The sequence below is a fragment of the Ranitomeya imitator genome, chromosome 5 (assembly GCF_032444005.1).
Source record: "Ranitomeya imitator isolate aRanImi1 chromosome 5, aRanImi1.pri, whole genome shotgun sequence".
In the NCBI taxonomy this organism is placed as follows: Eukaryota; Metazoa; Chordata; class Amphibia; order Anura; family Dendrobatidae; genus Ranitomeya; species Ranitomeya imitator.
The window spans coordinates 612,596,507-612,615,802 of NC_091286.1; positions in this window are offsets into that span (position 1 = coordinate 612,596,507).

A 19,296-nucleotide genomic window follows, 5' to 3' on the forward strand; every position below is an offset into this window, starting at 1 on the left:
GTCACAGACCGCTCCTTCCAAATAGCCAGCTGCCTCTGCCGACATCACGTCCACAAAGCTTTGGATTCTTTTCAGCTTTGCTGTTAACGGAGTGGGACAGGCAGCTGTTAGTCAGAATGATGTTGGAAGTCCCGCCCCGTTTACTAATGTGCCTACTAGTGCTTAGGCACATTTTTTGTTTTTCAGAAAGTCCCGGATATACCCTTGAACATATTGCAATCATCATATTACAGTATATAGCACTGTGTACTTACAATAGCTCATTTTGCTTTTCTACCCAGCAAATTATTCCCTTTTCCATAAGGTCTATGACATCATATGCTTTAAATATTAAAAGAGGGGACGGGAAGAAAAACATTAGACTTGAACAAAGAAGACCCAGGAAATCATACTCAGATGGGAGGTAAGAACATTTCTAAAACAATCCACAGCGAGGAGATTGGAACAAAACAAAATCCTCTAAACTGCATGCTCGCAAACGCCAGAAGCCTGACAAACAAGATGGAAGAACTAGAAGCAGAAATATCTACAGGTAACTTTGACATAGTGGGAATAACCGAGACATGGTTAGATGAAAGCTATGACTGGGCAGTTAACTTACAGGGTTACAGTCTGTTTAGAAAGGATCGTAAAAATCGGAGAGGAGGAGGGGTTTGTCTCTATGTAAAGTCTTGTCTAAAGTCCACTTTAAGGGAGGATATTAGCGAAGGAAATGAGGATGTCGAGTCCATATGGGTCGAAATTCATGGAGGGAAAAATGGTAACAAAATTCTCATTGGGGTCTGTTACAAACCCCCAAATATAACAGAAACCATGGAAAGTCTACTTCTAAAGCAGATAGATGAAGCTGCAACCCATAATGAGGTCCTGGTTATGGGGGACTTTAACTACCCGGATATTAACTGGGAAACAGAAACCTGTGAAACCCATAAAGGCAACAGGTTTCTGCTAATAACCAAGAAAAATTATCTTTCACAATTGGTGCAGAATCCAACCAGAGGAGCAGCACTTTTAGACCTAATACTATCTAACAGACCTGACAGAATAACAAATCTGCAGGTGGTTGGGCATCTAGGAAATAGCGACCACAATATTGTGCAGTTTCACCTGTCTTTCACTAGGGGGACTTGTCAGGGAGTCATAAAAACACTGAACTTTAGGAAGGCAAAGTTTGACCAGCTTAGAGATGCCCTTAATCTGGTAGACTGGGACAATATCCTCAGAAATAAGAATACAGATAATAAATGGGAAATGTTTAAAAACATCCTAAATAGGCAGTGTAAGCGGTTTATACCTTGTGGGAATAAAAGGACTAGAAATAGGAAAAACCCAATGTGGCTCAACAAAGAAGTAAGACAGGCAATTAACAGTAAAAAGAAAGCATTTGCACTACTAAAGCAGGATGACACCATTGAAGCTCTAAAAAACTATAGGGAGAAAAATACTTTATCTAAAAAACTAATTAAAGCTGCCAAAAAGGAAACAGAGAAGCACATTGCTAAGGAGAGTAAAACTAATCCCAAACTATTCTTCAACTATATCAATAGTAAAAGAATAAAAACTGAAAATGTAGGCCCCTTAAAAAATAGTGAGGAAAGAATGGTTGTAGATGACGAGGAAAAAGCTAACATATTAAACACCTTCTTCTCCACGGTATTCACGGTGGAAAATGAAATGCTAGGTGAAATCCCAAGAAACAATAAAAACCCTATATTAAGGGTCACCAATCTAACCCAAGAAGAGGTGCGAAACCGGCTAAATAAGATTAAAATAGATAAATCTCCGGGTCCGGATGGCATACACCCACGAGTACTAAGAGAACTAAGTAATGTAATAGATAAACCATTATTTCTTATTTTTAGGGACTCTATAGCGACAGGGTCTGTTCCGCAGGACTGGCGCATAGCAAATGTGGTGCCAATATTCAAAAAGGGCTCTAAAAGTGAACCTGGAAATTATAGGCCAGTAAGTCTAACCTCTATTGTTGGTAAAATATTTGAAGGGTTTCTGAGGGATGTTATTCTGGATTATCTCAATGAGAATAACTGTTTAACTCCATATCAGCATGGGTTTATGAGAAATCGCTCCTGTCAAACCAATCTAATCAGTTTTTATGAAGAGGTAAGCTATAGGCTGGACCACGGTGAGTCATTGGACGGGGTATATCTCGATTTTTCCAAAGCGTTTGATACTGTGCCGCACAAGAGGTTGGTACACAAAATGAGAATGCTTGGTCTGGGGGAAAATGTGTGTAAATGGGTTAGTAACTGGCTTAGTGATAGAAAGCAGAGGGTGGTTATAAATGGTATAGTCTCTAACTGGGTCGCTGTGACCAGTGGGGTACCGCAGGGGTCGGTATTGGGACCTGTTCTCTTCAACATATTCATTAATGATCTGGTAGAAGGTTTACACAGTAAAATATCGATATTTGCAGATGATACAAAACTATGTAAAGCAGTTAATACAAGAGAAGATAGTATTCTGCTACAGATGGATCTGGATAAGTTGGAAACTTGGGCTGAAAGGTGGCAGATGAGGTTTAACAATGATAAATGTAAGGTTATACACATGGGAAGAAGGAATCAATATCACCATTACACACTGAATGGGAAACCACTGGGTAAATCTGACAGGGAGAAGGACTTGGGGATCCTAGTTAATGATAAACTTACCTGGAGCAGCCAGTGCCAGGCAGCAGCTGCCAAGGCAAACAGGATCATGGGGTGCATTAAAAGAGGTCTGGATACACATGATGAGAGCATTATACTGCCTCTGTACAAATCCCTAGTTAGACCGCACATGGAGTACTGTGTCCAGTTTTGGGCACCGGTGCTCAGGAAGGATATAATGGAACTAGAGAGAGTACAAAGGAGGGCAACAAAATTAATAAAGGGGATGGTAGAACTACAATACCCAGATAGATTAGCGAAATTAGGATTATTTAGTCTAGAAAAAAGACGACTGAGGGGCGATCTAATAACCATGTATAAGTATATAAGGGGACAATACAAATATCTTGCTGAGGATCTGTTTATACCAAGGAAGGTGACGGGCACAAGGGGGCATTCTTTGCGTCTGGAGGAGAGAAGGTTTTTCCACCAACATAGAAGAGGATTCTTTACTGTTAGGGCAGTGAGAATCTGGAATTGCTTGCCTGAGGAGGTGGTGATGGCGAACTCAGTCGAGGGGTTCAAGAGAGGCCTGGATGTCTTCCTGGAGCAGAACAATATTGTATCATATAATTATTAGGTTCTGTAGAAGGACGTAGATCTGGGGATTTATTATGATGGAATATAGGCTGAACTGGATGGACAAATGTCTTTTTTTGGCCTTACTAACTATGTTACTATGTTACTATGTATTATTGGCTGAATCCTAAGTCAGACCCATATACATTTGTATCTCAAGAACCTACGACTCCCAATATGTCCTTAACAATGGTATGGAGATGCTGGGAGTTGTTGTTATCAGTTTTTATCAGACCATGGACCATACAGGAACCACAGTACAGATGAGACGTAGTCAGTATCAACATACACATTTACATCCAGGTACCGTATGGGTGACCTCTTCTCTGATTGAATCTTTTCTTTCTTTTCATGATGACTTTTCACATCCACAGCTCATCTCTCCAGTTATCCCCTATGCTAAAGTTAGCTTACTGTCCTGGGAATTACCCTTTAACCCCTTACCAACATCAGGCATAATAGTCGGTATCCCTCCCTTTCATCTGTTTTGAACAACTGACATGAGTCCCCGTGTCTAGTTAAATACCACTGTCAAACTCTGACAACGGCATTTAAATGGCGCTTCTGGCAATCACGCCTGAAATACGCACACCAGTGACCTGAGTCACATGATCGCGGGTCACCGGTGTGTCGACATAACAAGCTGAGTTCTCCTGCAGACCTCTATGGTTGTCAGTGCCAAATTGCTCTGAGCACCACCCTGTGGTTGGCGCTCATAGCAAATCAGCAATTCTGCTGCATAGAGGCGATCTGGCCATCGCCTCTATGTAGCAGAGCCGATCGGGCTATGGCAGCTTTCTAGTCTTCTATGGAGATTATTGAAGCATGCCAAAAGTAAAAAAAAAGTTTTTAAAAATAAATAAAAACATTTAAAAAATGTAAAACTTCAAATCACCCCCTTTTCACCTCAAAATGAAACAATGAAATTCAAATCAAATCTACACATATTTGGTATCGCCATGTTCAGAATTGCCCAATAAAAAGAGGATTAACCTGATCGCTAAACAAAGTAGCGAGAAAAAAAAAAAATCAAAATGCCAGAATTACGTTTTTTTGGTTGCCACGACATTGCATTAAAATGCAATAACGGGTGATCAAAAGAATGTATCTGCAGAAAAGTGGTATAATTGAAAACATCAGCTCGGCGTGCAAAAACTAAACCCCCACCCAACCACAGATCACGAAAAATGGAGACTATATAGGAAAATGGCACAATTTTTGTTTTTATAACAAAGTTTTGAAATTTTTTTCACCACTTAGATAAAAAATAACCTAGACATGTTTGGTGTCTTTGAAGTCTTAATGACCTGGAGAATCATATTGGCAGGTCAGTTTTAATAATAATAATCTTTATTTTTAGATAGCGCTAACATATTTCGCAGCGCTTTACATTTTGCACACATTATCATCGCTGTCCCTGATGGGGCTCACAATCTAGAATCCCTATCAGTATGTCTTTGGAATGTGGGAGGAAACCGGAGTGCCCAGAGGAAACCCACACAAACAAGGGGAGAACATACAAACTCTTTGCAGATGTTGCCCTGGGTGGGATTAGAACCCAGGACCCCAGCGCTGCACGGCTGCTGTGCTAACCACTGCGCCACCGTGCTGCCTTAGCATTTAGCGAACCTAGTAAAAAAGTGTGGGATTGCACTTTTTTTTGCAATTTAACCGCACTTGGAATTTTTTCTTGTTTTCTAGTACACGACATGGTAAAACCAATGGTGTTGTTCAAAAGTACAACTCGTCCTGTGAAAAAACAAGCCCTCACATGGCCAAATTGATGGAAAAATAAAAAAAAAGTTATGGCTCTGGGAAGAACCCTTGGATATGTCTACTATGTCCTTTGTTTTAAACTAGAGATATTAGAGCATTATAGACCAATTCATCAAAGCTTTTATGCCAATATTCTCGAGGAAAAAGCTTTGAAAAAGTTGCATAGTTTTGGTGTTACTCTAGACTGTGTGAAAATTTTGCAACTTTTGATGTTCTTACACCATTTTTGCCCAACTCATACAAAGTGGGCACAGCTGGGTAGGGAAGGAGGCATGTTGACCATTGTTCATCTAATTCATGATAAGCAGCGGCTTTCGCTGAGGCATAAATGTTATTCCAGATCACACAGAGTACGCCACTCATTCAACACTCGAAGAGGGGTATGTTTCTTCATGAATGAGGAGTGTTTGACTCCAGCACGCCTCCACTTCACAACCGGTGTGAACAATGCTGGTCTCGATGAAGCAAGCTATATATTTTATTGCAAACTTTTAGGACGTTTGTTTAATTGTTGACATCATAACTCTTTCATAATGAACAATACTGATTATAAAATACAAGTTTGGGCTTATATATGGCTATACCAGAGTAGTATTGATTGTTATATATGTAATTCATTCATCATGTATTTCAATGTAAAGTACAATACCATATGTCCTATTGATTTTTTTTTGCATGGTATAAATTAAGATCTATTGACCAAAAATGTTAATAAGAAAAGAGAGATAACAACCTTTCAAATATTAAACCACTAAAATCAATATGTCTGGATAAGAAGTTTCATGTTAAATTTTACCTTTTTTACAGAAACTGAATATTTTCTCTTGGGAAAAAGAAAGTTAAAGTAAAGTTTTATGTAACATTTGCAATGATCATTTAATCTGAACGTTTTTCAAACTACATAAAACTTAAAATTTGATTTATCAAAGAGTATTCATCAAGATTATTTATCAAGATAAATCAGAACTATTAGTTGTTATACACAGATTGAAGAGTGAAAAAATAGTTTGCTAAGTTAAATTAAATTGAAAAAATATCTTATATAAAACTGAAAAAATCTGAATATTAGCCCACATATCTAAAAGCATTGCCTTTGACACCACAAGCCCCCTTTCTTATATCATAGGCATTATTCTAATAGGAATGTTTTACCCAGTAAGGATAAAACTAATTAGCGAAAATGTTTCTTTTGTCCAGAACTTGCACCCATGAATAGGTGATTTCATGATCGCATCATATATCATACATATTAAAGTTTATAGAGTTCAGATAGTGGTCTCTCTGCTGTTTTGGTGACTTCAAGATCTTTAAGATTCCTATTCATCCAAATGGTCATAATGCTTTTTTATTTTCCCAAACCACCTCTACAGAAAAAATCTGATTGATTGCAGTCTACAAAATAAGGCCAAAAGAGTAGCATCAGACCGCGATTATCTGAAATCTTAAACACATGAAGAGTAGTCTCTAGAAGCCACCCTTTCCTCAACACTCATGCTGCCAAAATGCTTATGCATGCTCTCATCATCTCCTGCCTCGATTACTGTAACATCCACATCTGTGGTCTACCTGCTAACTCTTTCCCACCTCTCCAGTCTGTCCTTAATTCTGCTACCCAACTAGGTCATCTCTCTTCCTGCTACTCCTCTACTTTCCCACTTTGTAAATCACTTCATTGGCTACCAATTCCACAGCATATTCAAACTACTAACACTGTCCTACAAATAAATTCATAACCTTTCTCCTCCGTACAACTCCGAACTAATCTCCAATTCTCTTACTTCTCAAGATCTCCAGTCTTTCAAAGACCTCCTGCCCCCTCCACATTTATTCATTCCTCACCCAATCACCTCCAAAACTTCTCCATAATATCCCCCATCCTCTGGAATTCTGTGCCCCAAAAGATCTGGTTGTCCATCATATTTGGATGCTGCAGATGGAAATCGAAAACCCAACCCTTCAGGAAGACTTACAATGTGCAATGGCCACGCTGCCACCTCAACACCACCGCACCTACTGTCTCTTTCTCCATCATCCTGTAGAATGTAAATTCAGCAAGAGCAGGGTCCTCTTCCCTGTGTTCCAGTCTATCATTGCTAGTATGTCTACTGTCAACGATATTTGTATTTTATATGTAACCCTTTCTCATGTACAGCACCATGGAATCAGTGGTGCTATATAAATAATAATATTAAAATAGTGAATAATAGTGAGCATAATAAATTCTGCAAAGATAAATGCAGAGGAAAAAAAAACATTTTTAAAGGAGTTGTCAACTACCCAGATAACCATATCTTAATAAGTATGTAAAATAATATACTCACCTCCAATGCTGGCTCCATTTCAGCATTTACAGCATTGGTTCTCCTGTGGATCATGTGACATTTATTTATCATGAGATCTCTGTGGCCAATCAGCGGCCACCTCAATCTACTGGCATTCGGATGTATCACATGCATCCAGAAAAAATGAATTATGATTGTGACAGTCTTTAAACATCTATAAAAAAAGACAGATGTACACTACCGTTCAAAAGTTTAGGGTCACTTAGAAATTTCCTTATTTTTGAAAGAAAAGCACAGTTTTTTCCAATGAAGCTAACATTAAATGGTTCAGAAATACACTCTACACATTGTTAATGTGGTAAAAGACTATTCTATTTTCTGACAGAAACCGACCTTGCGGATACATATACTTTTATACCAATCCCTTTTACCAACCGTGCCCATAGCACTAACAAGAGGGGGGAGGGGCAAACTCCCAACTAGTATAATCCTACAAATGTACCAAGAGCATGCTGCCCCAAAATGGACATAACGTCACCAAATTCATATAAAAAATGAACTTTATTAATATTGAGACACAATATTTTTAACACAATTGATTACACAATCAGTAAATATGATCAGGGTCAATAGGTGATTGAATGGACGGTTCCAGCAGAGAAACCCACATTCACAAATGTAAATGTGCACCACAGTGCAGCACAAAATGTAATATTAATTAATATAGGGCATACAAACAACCTTAGGGATGTAAGGAATGGGTAAGAATAGTCCCACAGGTACCATATGTCAATTCTAATATGTGGTATAAAAGAACAATTCTGCCCTATAAATTCCCTCCCATATTGCACTTAGCCCGATTGTTGTCAAAAAGAGATCATCAAAGAGAGTGCCGTCAGTGCTGCTTAACCATGTGAGGTTTGCTGCTGGATACGTCCAATGCAAAGCCCCAATGTGCATTTCGCGTACTGAGCTTCCTGGGGGCGGTCAATGCAGCAGCATTTGCTGGAAAGAAGATATGAAAAATCCTTTTTTTTTTGTTTTTTCGGGTTTAAAATAAAGATCCCTGTCCCCATCCCCTCCCACCCCCTGTGCGGGGTTAAGGAAATACTCATCCGGCTCCCTCGCAGCGTCCTCTCCTGGCCGCACCTTCTCCTGTATGAGCGGTCACGTGGGGGCGCCGATTACAGTCATGAATATGCGGCTCCACCTCCCATAGGTCCACCATCTATTCGGAATGTGGTCAGAAGTATACAAATCGCATGCTTGTGCTGACATGCAAGGGAGAATCCTAAAAGTGTGCAGCGCATTAGCTGTGAGAATTCAGAAGCTGCGATGTCAGGATTCAGCTCTGCAGGCTCCAGTAGTCTTCACATGGACACTTCACTCACATGCGACTTTCACACTTATGGTCCTGTGACAACGAGCTTCTCTTCTGCTTCTCTCTGTATTTCACTGAACATTGAGAGTATTAGGAAGAGAAGCTCATCGGTACATGACTAAGTGTGCAAATCGCATATGTCCTTTGGGGGGGAGGGCACCAAAATGAATTCTTGCCCCTGGTGCCAGAAACCCTAGATACACCTTTGCCGGTATGCTACTGCAAGCGGCGATTACCGGGTCTGGTGGAGGGATGTGTGTGCACAGGCAGTGAGGCAGGGACTGAGGGTGTGCACAGAGAGAATGGAGACCTGAAGACTGCCCGTCCCAGTCTACGCTGTAGCCTGGAGCCCTCATTATCATAGGAATATGTCAGTTAATAAATTGTTTTTGTAAAGCTTTATAGTGTAGTTTTAGGTCAGGGAGGGATGGTTAGGTATGAGCTAGCAAGGTGCAGGGACAGGTAGTGATGGCTATTTGCGGACATGTGCGGCACTTGAGGTTTTGCACTTGCGGTGAGACAAAAAAACACTGCTGGCAGCGTTTTTTTCAATTGCTGCAAGTATCACATTTGCCGGTTCGTGGCAAAACCGCAAGTGCCGCACATGTCCGCAAGTCCCATAGGGAATGAATGAGGCCGAACGTAGTGTTGCCGTAAGCGATCCAGCACTAAAAGTGCCTAGGGCAGCAGAAACTCTAAATACAGCCCTGCTCATCACTATTTACCATCTAATGTTTCTACCCTGTTAACTCTTACTTATACCCCTTCTGTCATATTGGTTCAGACAGGCTTCTCTTTTCCTATAGTGCATTCTTTTTGTTCTTAATTTGTGTCCTTACTGCAATTTCTGATACATTAGAAATAAAAGATATTATTTACCAAAACCAAAATTAGATACTTTAGTAGCGTAATTTTCTTGATAAGATTTTTTTTTTGCTTTTGCAATAATTCATATTGATTGATACTTTACTTTAGATATTGCTTTCCCCAAAGCAATTGGGTTAACTGTATAAGGGTCAAAAGTTTAGCCAAGTCGCTCAGTCTTTCATTTTGCAATGTCGATTGTAACGTGTAAGTGGTTAAAGGGACAGTACTCTAAATGTTCTGCAATGCATTTTATTAATTAAACAGGCAATAGACTGGATTCCAATCCAGTAGAGGGAATGGAAAAGTCTAAATAAATAAAAAACCAAGAGAAACAGTTATCAAATTATACCATATTGAGTAGATATCAGTGAACATATTTGAGTGGAATTGAATTGTACTCGAATATTACAAAAATCTGCATTTGCCAAAATGTGTATTTTGTAAAAAAAATTGCTATTCAGCAGAATGGCTGCTGCTGGCCATCATTTTTGTGAACCATGAATTTCCAACAAAATGTAATAAAATGGTAAAAAAAATATTTATTCTCACCTCATCGCTTACCTTCATGGACCACAACTGCTTAAGTCACCCATCCTTTCCTTGTCACATCTTCTAATCTCTGCCATGAATCCTTGGGCCTAATCATGGTAGACCAGGAATTCTGGCTTTGATAAGGCCCAGGAAAGATCTGTGCTTTCACATGCAGAGTCTAGGTACATGTCATAATGTCATGACTCAGTGACCTTATAGAATCATAGAATGATAGAGATGGAAGGGACCTCCTGGTTCATCTGGTTCAACCCCCTGCTCGAAGCAGGATTCACCAAATTATCCCAGACAGATGTCTGTCTAGCCTCTGTTTGATGACTTCCATTGAAGGAGAATTCACCACCTCTCATGACAGCCTGCTCCACTCATTGATCACCCTGTCAAAAAGTTTTTTCTAATATCTAATCTGTGTCTCCTCCCATTCAGTTTTATCCCATTTCTTCTAGTCTTTCCTTGTGCAAATGAGAATATAGATGATCCTTTTACAATGTGACAGCCCTTGAGATATTTGTGGACAGCTATTAAGTCTCCTCTCAGTCGTACTTTACACGTACTTCTGCAGAGTTCTTTTGGACCTCATCAGACCCAGAAGTTTTGGCTTAGTATAAGTAGGCCAAGAAATACAGTGCTCATACAGATGATCAGAAGATGCAATGAGGACTGGTCGGGTGATAGTGAAGAGAGGTGGGGCTGGAAAGGTGAGTGGGGAGGTGAGTATAAGTTGTTTTTTTTTTTTACACCTTAGGTTATGAACTTGAGGAGTCTGGTGAGACCCCTGAACATAACAAGGAAATTTACATTTGCAGAGAATACATTTTTTGAATGAACATACTAGGAAAATCCATGCAAAAAGGCAAATTCTAATTTTGCCTGATCCGTTTATCTCTAATAAGGAGTAAATAATGTCTCATCTTCGTTGTTATACTTAACTTGTAGTATATGCACCTTACAGTGAACACATCTTTTATTTAAAAGCTATTTACATTGTCCTGATGCTGCACCTTTAATGTGTAGCTGCATTTTGATACAGGAAAGAAATATATCTTGGTACCGTGTTAACCAGTAGATAGAAAACTGATTCAACCACTGAGGACTCTCAATTCGAAATATTTTTCTAGCTGCATTTTTACATTTTTGTTTCAGGCTACCCATAGAACCCTATAAAAAAATAAGGGAATTAAAGAAGCACTCCCATCACAGTGCTTATCTTCTTAATATATTCAAATTATCATATTATATAGCACTGTGTTCTTACAACTGCTCATTTTGCCTTTCTATCCAGTTAATTCTTATCTTTTTTCTGCTGTATGTGGAAAAAGGAAGTGTCTTTTCCCTGCATTGATCATCCCCCACTTCAACTCCTGACCCAGCTGCTCCCTCCTCCATTCTACCAGGGACGTTTCCAATGAAGACTCAGGGCAAATTAACCTCCTCTTTCTACATAAAGCATAGAAGGTTTCAGCTAGTCTATTTTTAATCATGTAATGTCATAGACTTAACAAAAAACAGAAGAATTAGCTGGGTAGAAAGGCAAAATGAGCAATTGTAAGTCCACAGTGCCGTATAATATGATGACTGCAATATATTAGGAGCATAAATACTTTGATGGGAGTGCTTCTTTAAAATCAGAACAGTTCAATTGTGTCTTTAGAGGCACTGAGGGCATGTAGTTTCATTAAACTACCTAAGCTGTTAATCACAAAATCTCAGCAGAAAAAAAGTGTAGTGGGAAAACACAGCTTTACACTACCTGAGAACATGGATACATGCATTGTTTTCTTTCTCAGAGGCATCGCCTGCTTCTACTTGACATTTCGTTTTTGGAATTTAGCATTTAATGACAGAGAGCCAAGCACACAACATTAACATACCAGCAGAGGCCATTCAACCATGTCACTAGATCATGAAGTTGGTCGATATCTATAGAAAATAACTCACTTTCTGAAATAGTCAGGGACTCAGGGTTAGGCGAGCACAAATGTTTGCAATTTTTTACTGATAAATTATTACATTTAAAGAGGCACTTAGGGCATTATTACTTGTTCAATGGGCACATTGGAGGCAATGCCTCTAGGTATTAATTTAAGGGAGCACTTTGGGCATTTTTATTTGCTAATTGGGTTTGAGGCATAGCAGGGGCACTAATACTTTTTAATGGGACAAACAAGTGGAATTATTACTCTTTAAGGAGGAACTCAAGGGTAATTATTATTTTTAATGGGGCATTCTGGGGTGTTATTTATTAAAGGGTTCATCCAGTCCTTTTTTTCACTTTGTGCTTTAACATCTTCACAACATGTACCTTATATTTAACCCCTTAGCAACCGCCGATACGCCTTTTAACGGCGGCCGCTAAGGGTGCTTAAACCACAGCGCCGTTAATTAACGGCGCTGTGGAAAAAGTGAATAGCGCCCCCCAGAGGCCGATTTTCTCCGGGGTCTCAGCTGCCGGGGGTAGCCAAGACCCCAGAGAACATGATTTGGGGTTTTTTTTTAACCCACCCCGCATTTGCGATCGCCGGTAATTAACCGTTTACCGGCGATCGCAAAAAAAAAAAACGCGATCTCTTTTTAATTTCTCTGTCCTCCGATGTGATCGCACATCGGAGGACAGAGAAAAGGGGTCCCAGGTAGCCCCCCAATACTCACCTATCTCCCCCAATGCTCCTCGTGTCTCCCGGTGGGCGCCGCCATCTTCAAAATGGCGGGCGCATGCGCAGTGCGCCCGCCGGCCGGCCCCGCGAGAATCTTTGGGGTCTCGGCTGCCGGGGGTAGCCGAGACCCCAAAGAGCATGATTGGGGTCAGTTTTACCGACCCCTGCTTTGCGATCGCCGGTAATTAACTGTTTACCGGCGACCGCAAAAAAAAAAAAAAAAAGTAAAGTGTAATTCTCTGTCCTCTGATGTGATCGCACATCAGAGGACAGAGAAATAGGGGGATTCGGGGACCCTACAATACTCACCTGCGTCCCTGGATCCTCTTGCTGCTCCTCCTGGCCGCCGGCAGAAGAAAATGGCGGGCGCATGCGCAGTGCGCCCGCCATCTGTCTCCATCTGCCGGCCGGCAGGAGAACAGCAGTTGGGGCTAAAATTAGGGTTAGGGGTAGGGTTAGGGTTAGGGGTAGGGTTAGGGGTAGGGTTAGGGGTAGGGTTAGGGTTAGGGGTAGGGGTAGGGTTAGGGGTAGGGTTAGGGGTAGGGTTAGGGCTAGGGTTAGGGTTAGGGCTAGGGTTAGGGCTAAGGTTAGGGCTAGGGTTAGGGTTAGGGCTAGGGTTGGGGCTAAATTTAGGGTTAGGGTTGGGGCTAAATTTAGGGTTAGTATTGGGGCTAAATTTAGGGTTAGGCTTCTTTCACACTTACGTCGGTACGGGGCCGTCGCAATGCGTCGGCCCGACATACCGACGCACGTTGTGAAAATTGTGCACAACGTGGGCAGCAGCTGTAGTTTTTCAACGCATCCGCTGCCCAATCTATGTCCTGGGGAGGAGGGGGCGGAGTTACGGCCACGCATGCGCGGTCAGAAATGGCTAATACGACGTACAAAAAAACGTTTCATTGAACGTTTTTTTGTGCCGACGGTCCACCAAAACACAACTGACCCAGTGCACGACGGACGTGACGTGTGGCCATCCGTCACGATCCGTCGGCAATACAAGTCTATGGGCAAAAAACGCATCCTGCGGGCACATTTGCAGGATCCGTTTCTTGTACAAAACGACGGATTGCGACGGAATGCCAAACGACGCAAGTATGAAAGTAGCCTTAGGGCTAGGGTTAGGGTTGGGGCTAAAGTTAGGGCTAGGGTTGGGGCTAAAGTTAAGGTTAGAGCTGGGATTAGGGTTAGGGTTTGGATTAGGGTTGGTATTAGGGTTAGGGTTGGCATTAGGGTTACGCTTGGGATTAGGGTTAGGTTTGGGATTAGGGTTAAGGGTAGGGTTGTGATTAGGGGTGTATTGGGATTAGGGTTAGGTTTGAGGTTAGGGTTGAGATTAGGATTAGGGGTGTGTTGGATTTAGGGTTTTGATTAGGGTTATGGTTAGGGTTGACATTAGGGTTGTTTTGGGGTAAGGGTTGTGATTATGGTTAGGGTTAGTGATTAGGATTATGGATCAGGTTGGGATTAGGGTTAGGGGTGTGTTGGGGTTAGGGTTGGAGCTAGAATTGGGGGTTTTCCACTGTTTAGGTACATCAGGGGGTCTCCAAACACGACAGCCAATTTTGCGCTCAAAAAGTCAAATGGTGCTCCCTCCCTTCTGAGCTCTGCCGTGCGCCCAAACAGTGGGTTACCCCCACATATGGGGCATCAGCGTACTCGGGATAAATTGGACAACAACTTCTGCGGTCCAATTTCTCTTGTTACCCTTGTGAAAATAAAAACTTGGGGGCTACAATATCTTTTTTGTGAAAAAAAAAATATTTTTTATTTTCACGACTCTGCATTCTAAACTTCTGTGAAGCACTTGGGCATTCAAAGTTCTCACCACACATCTAGATAAGTTCCTTGGGGGGTCTAGTTTCCAAAATGGGGTCACTTGTGGGGGGTTACTACAGTTTAGGTACATCAGGGGCTCTGCAATCGCAACATAATGCCCACAGACCATTCTATCAAAGTCTGCATTCCAAAAAGGCGCTCCTTCCCTTCCGAGCTCTGCCGTGCGCCCAAACAGTGGTTTACCCCCACATATGGCGCATCAGCGTACTCGGGATAAATTGGACAACAACTATTGCAGTCCAATTTCTCCTGTTACCCTTGTGAAAATAAAAACTTGGGGGCTACAATATCTTTTTTGTGGAAAATTTTTTTTTTTATTTTCACGACTCTGCATTCTAAACTTCTGTGAAGCACTTGGGCATTCAAAGTTCTCACCACACATCTAGATAAGTTCCTTGGGGGGTCTAGATTCCAAAATGGGGTCACTTGTGGAGGGTTTCTACTGGTTAGGTACATCAGGGGCTCTGCAAACGCAACATAATACCCGCAGACCATTCTATCAAAGTCTGCATTCCAAAACGGCGCTCCTTCCTTCCGAGCTCTGCCGTGCGCCCAAACAGTGGTTTGCCACCACATATGGGGTACCAGCATATTCAGGACAAATTGGACAACAACTTTTGGGGTCCAATTTCTCTTGTTACCCTTGTGAAAATAAAAACTTGGGGGATAAAAAATGTTTTTTGTTGAAAAAAAAATATTTTTTATTTTCACGGCTCTGCATTATAAACTTCTGTGAAGCACTTGGGCATTCAAGGTTCTCACCACACATCTAGATAATTTCCATGGGGGGTCTAGTTTCCAAAATGGGGTCACTTGTGGGGGATTTCTACTGTTTAGGCACATCAGGGGCTCTCCAAACGCGACATGGCGTCCGATCTCAATTCCAGCCAATTCTACATTGAAAAAGTAAAACGGCACTCTTTCTCTTCCAAGCTCTGCGGTGCGCCCAAACAGTGGTTTACCCCCACATATTGGGTATCGACGTACTCAGGAGAAATTGCACAACAACTATAGTGGTCTAATTTCTCCTGTTACCCTTGTGAAAATAAAAATTTGTGGGCAAAAATATCATTTTTGTAGAAAAAATGCAATTTTTTTTTTCACGGCTCTACGTTATAAACTTTTGTGAAGCACATGGGGGTTCAAAGTGCTCGCCACACATCTAGATAAGTTCCTTAAGGGGTCTAGTTTCCAAAATGGTGTCACTTGTGGGGGGTTTCCACTGTTTAGGCACATAGGGGGTTCTCCAAACGCGACATGGCGTCCAATCTCAATTCCAGCCAATTCTACATTGAAAAAGTAAAACGGCGCTCCTTCACTTCCAAGCTCTGCGGTGCGCCCAAACAGTGGTTTACCCTCAAATATGGGGTATCGACGTATTCAGGAGAAATCAAGCAACAACTTTTGTGGTCTAATTTCTCCTGTTACCCTTGTAAAAATAAGAATTTGTGGGCGAAAAGATCATTTTTGTGTAAACAAAAGCGATTTTTTATTTTCACGGCTCTACGTTATAAACTTCTGTGAAGCACTTGGGGGTTCAAAGTGCTCACCACACATCTAGATAAGTTCCTTAAGGGGTCTAGTTTCCAAAATGGTGTCACTTGTGGGGAGTTTCCACTGTTTAGGCACATCAGGGGCTCTCTAAACGTGACATGGCGTCCGATCTCAATTCCAGCCAATTCTGCATTGAAAAAGTCAAACGGCGCTCCTTCACTTCTAAGTTCTGCTGTGTGCCCAAAAAGTGGTTTACCCCCACATATGGGGTATTGGCGTATTCAGGAGAAATTGCATAACAAAATTTATGGTTACATTTCTGTTTTTACACTTGTGAAAATAAAAAAAATGGTTCTGAATTAAGATGTTTGTAAAAAAAAGTTAAATGTTCATTTTTTCCTTCCACATTGTTTCAGTTCCTGTGAAGCACGTAAAGGGTTAATAAACTTCTTGAATGTGGTTTTGAGAACCTTGAGGGGTGTAGTTTTTAGAATGGTGTCACACTTCATTATTTTCTATCATATAGACCCCTCAAAATGACTTCAAATGTGATGTGGTCCCTAAAAAAAATGGTGTTGTAAAAATGAGAAATTGCTGGTCAACTTTTAACCCTTATAACTCCCTAACAAAAAAAAATTTTGTTTCCAAAATTGTGCTGATGTAAAGTAGACATGTGGGAAATGTTATTTATTAACTATTTTTCGTGACATATCTCTCTGATTTAAGGGCATAAAAATACAAAGTTTGAAAATTGCAAAATTTTAAAAATTTTCGCCATATTTCCGCTTTTTTCATAAATAATCGCAAGTAATATCGAAGAAATGTTACAACTAACATGAAGTACAATATGTCACGAAAAGCAATCTCAGAATCAGCGTGATCCGTTGAAGCGTTCCAGAGTTATAACCTCATAAAATGACAGTGGTCAGAATTGCAAAAATTGGCCTGGTCATTAAGTACCAAATTGGCTCTGTCACTAAGGGGATAAACAACGCTGCTGGAGCTGTTACCGCAATGACCTGTTTATATATGGTGCCATTATTTCCAGTCATCGCACTGTATTGCACAGTAACCGAGTTAAGATGGCTGCTGTCTGTGAAGCCATCCCTGCACAATTATACAGTCTGTTATGTCAGGCTGAGGCCTGGTATATCTGTGGTGGAAAAATCATAGCTTCATAGGCATATGTAGCATAGTTGCATAGCTCTGCCTCCTAACCATGTTCCACACAATTTTTTTTTCCAAAAAGTCACCAAAACCCCCCAAAAAGTGTATGCAGTCTGTCATATCAAGCTGAGGCCTGGTGTCTCTGTGGTGGAAAAATTGTAGCTTCGCAGCATACATAGCATAGTTCTGTATGTTAGCCTTGTTCTACTTTTTTTTTCAAAAATTCACAAAAAACTAAAAAATTATTTATACAGTCTGTTATGTCAGGCTGAGGCCTGGTGTATCTGTGGTGGAAAAATCGTAGCTTCGCAGGCATAAGTTGCATAGTTCTGTTTGCTAGCCTTGTTCCACTTATTTTTTTTTTCAAAAATTCACCAAAAAAAAAAAAAAAAATTATACAGTCTGGTATGTCAGTCTGAGGCCTGGTGTATCTGTGGTGGAAAAATCGTAGCTTTGCAGGCATACATACAGTGGCGTAACTACAAAGTTATGGACCCCGGTGCAAATTTTCAAATGGGGCCCCCCATGCCAAAATATTTTCCACCCAAATTCATTTTCCCTATTCATTTTTCACACTTTTGTTGCAATATTTAAGAATTACAAAGAATTGACATGCTGGAGAAAAAAAAAAGCTGTGAATCCGTGCGTTTTTTTCCGCAGCATCTGCACAGTGGTTTTTGTTTTTCATAGGTTTACATGGTACTGTACACCACATGGAAAACTGGTGCAGATCCGCAGCCAAATTCGCAACGTGTGCCCACACCCTAAGAGGTATAAAATAACAAACTGAGCTGGTACTTACCTTTCCCTGCTCCACTGTCGACACTCTACTACTGCTCTCATGTTTACAGGCTGCATCTGTGATATAACAGCTACAGCATAGATCATGGCTGCAACCAATGACCAGGCTCAGCGGTTCTGTAGTAGACATGAGCCACTGAAATCGGTGATTGGCTGCAGTGGTGATGTGTGCTGTATTTGTTGATGGACCTATCACGGTCAAATTTTTCGCAGACCCAAACACGCTGAATCAATAATTCCTGAAAGAAGTGGGTCTAAGATTACAATTCTTTTCCAAATGACTGTAATGGAAAAAAATAACGTGAATATCTTACAGAGTCTTTTTGGATCTGTTTCGTAGCTTTGCAGGCACACTGATCACATATAATTTTGCTGCAAATAAATACATTTGTCTTGAGCTTTTGAAGTAGTCCATTTAAAATGGGCAAGGCAAGGGGCAAGGGATGGGGAAGTGGACGTGATGCTGATGGTGCATGCAGAGGACAAGGCAATTGGCCAAGCTGAAAGTGGGCCACAACAAAGACCCACATCTTCTTGCTCAACCTTCCTGTCCCAGTTTCTAGGGGACGACAGCACACCCTATTGAAGCGAGAGCAGTGAGAAACAGTTGTTGGTTGGATAGTGGATAATGCTTCCAGTCACTTTGCCAGCACCACCACCACCATGTCTTCCACATGGTCAAGTTTGAGTAGCCATGAGGGTGGACCGGATATTCCTCACCATGATCCTCCTTCCTTCCACCATGCCGAGTGCCCTGAGACAACTGATCCCACACTTGGACACTCCGAAGAGCTGTTCAGTTTTCCCTTTCAAGATTCTGGACTCTCGGACGGTCAACTTGAAGTGGGGCCAGATGAGATCGCATGTAGCGATGCCCAAAGCTTTGAACAGCACCACAAGAAGGCGATGGTCGGAAAGTGTCACAAGAGGTGGACAATGATGAGACATAATTGCCTGAAAGTCAGGAGGAGGAGCAGGGTGCAGATATGGAAGATGAGGTGGTGGATAAAATAGTGACTGATCCAACATGGCAGGAGGACATGCAGAGTGAGGACAGCAGCACATATGGGGAAGGAGGCATATCACCCCAACAGGCAGGAAGAAGAAGTGTGGTGGCCACAGACAGAAGGCATGCATCCATTCCCCATAACACCAACATGAGGGAAGTTGCCAATCCAACTGTTAGATCTTCCCAAGTCTGGTTATTTTTTAAAGAATCTGCTGATAACCCCAAACAGGCC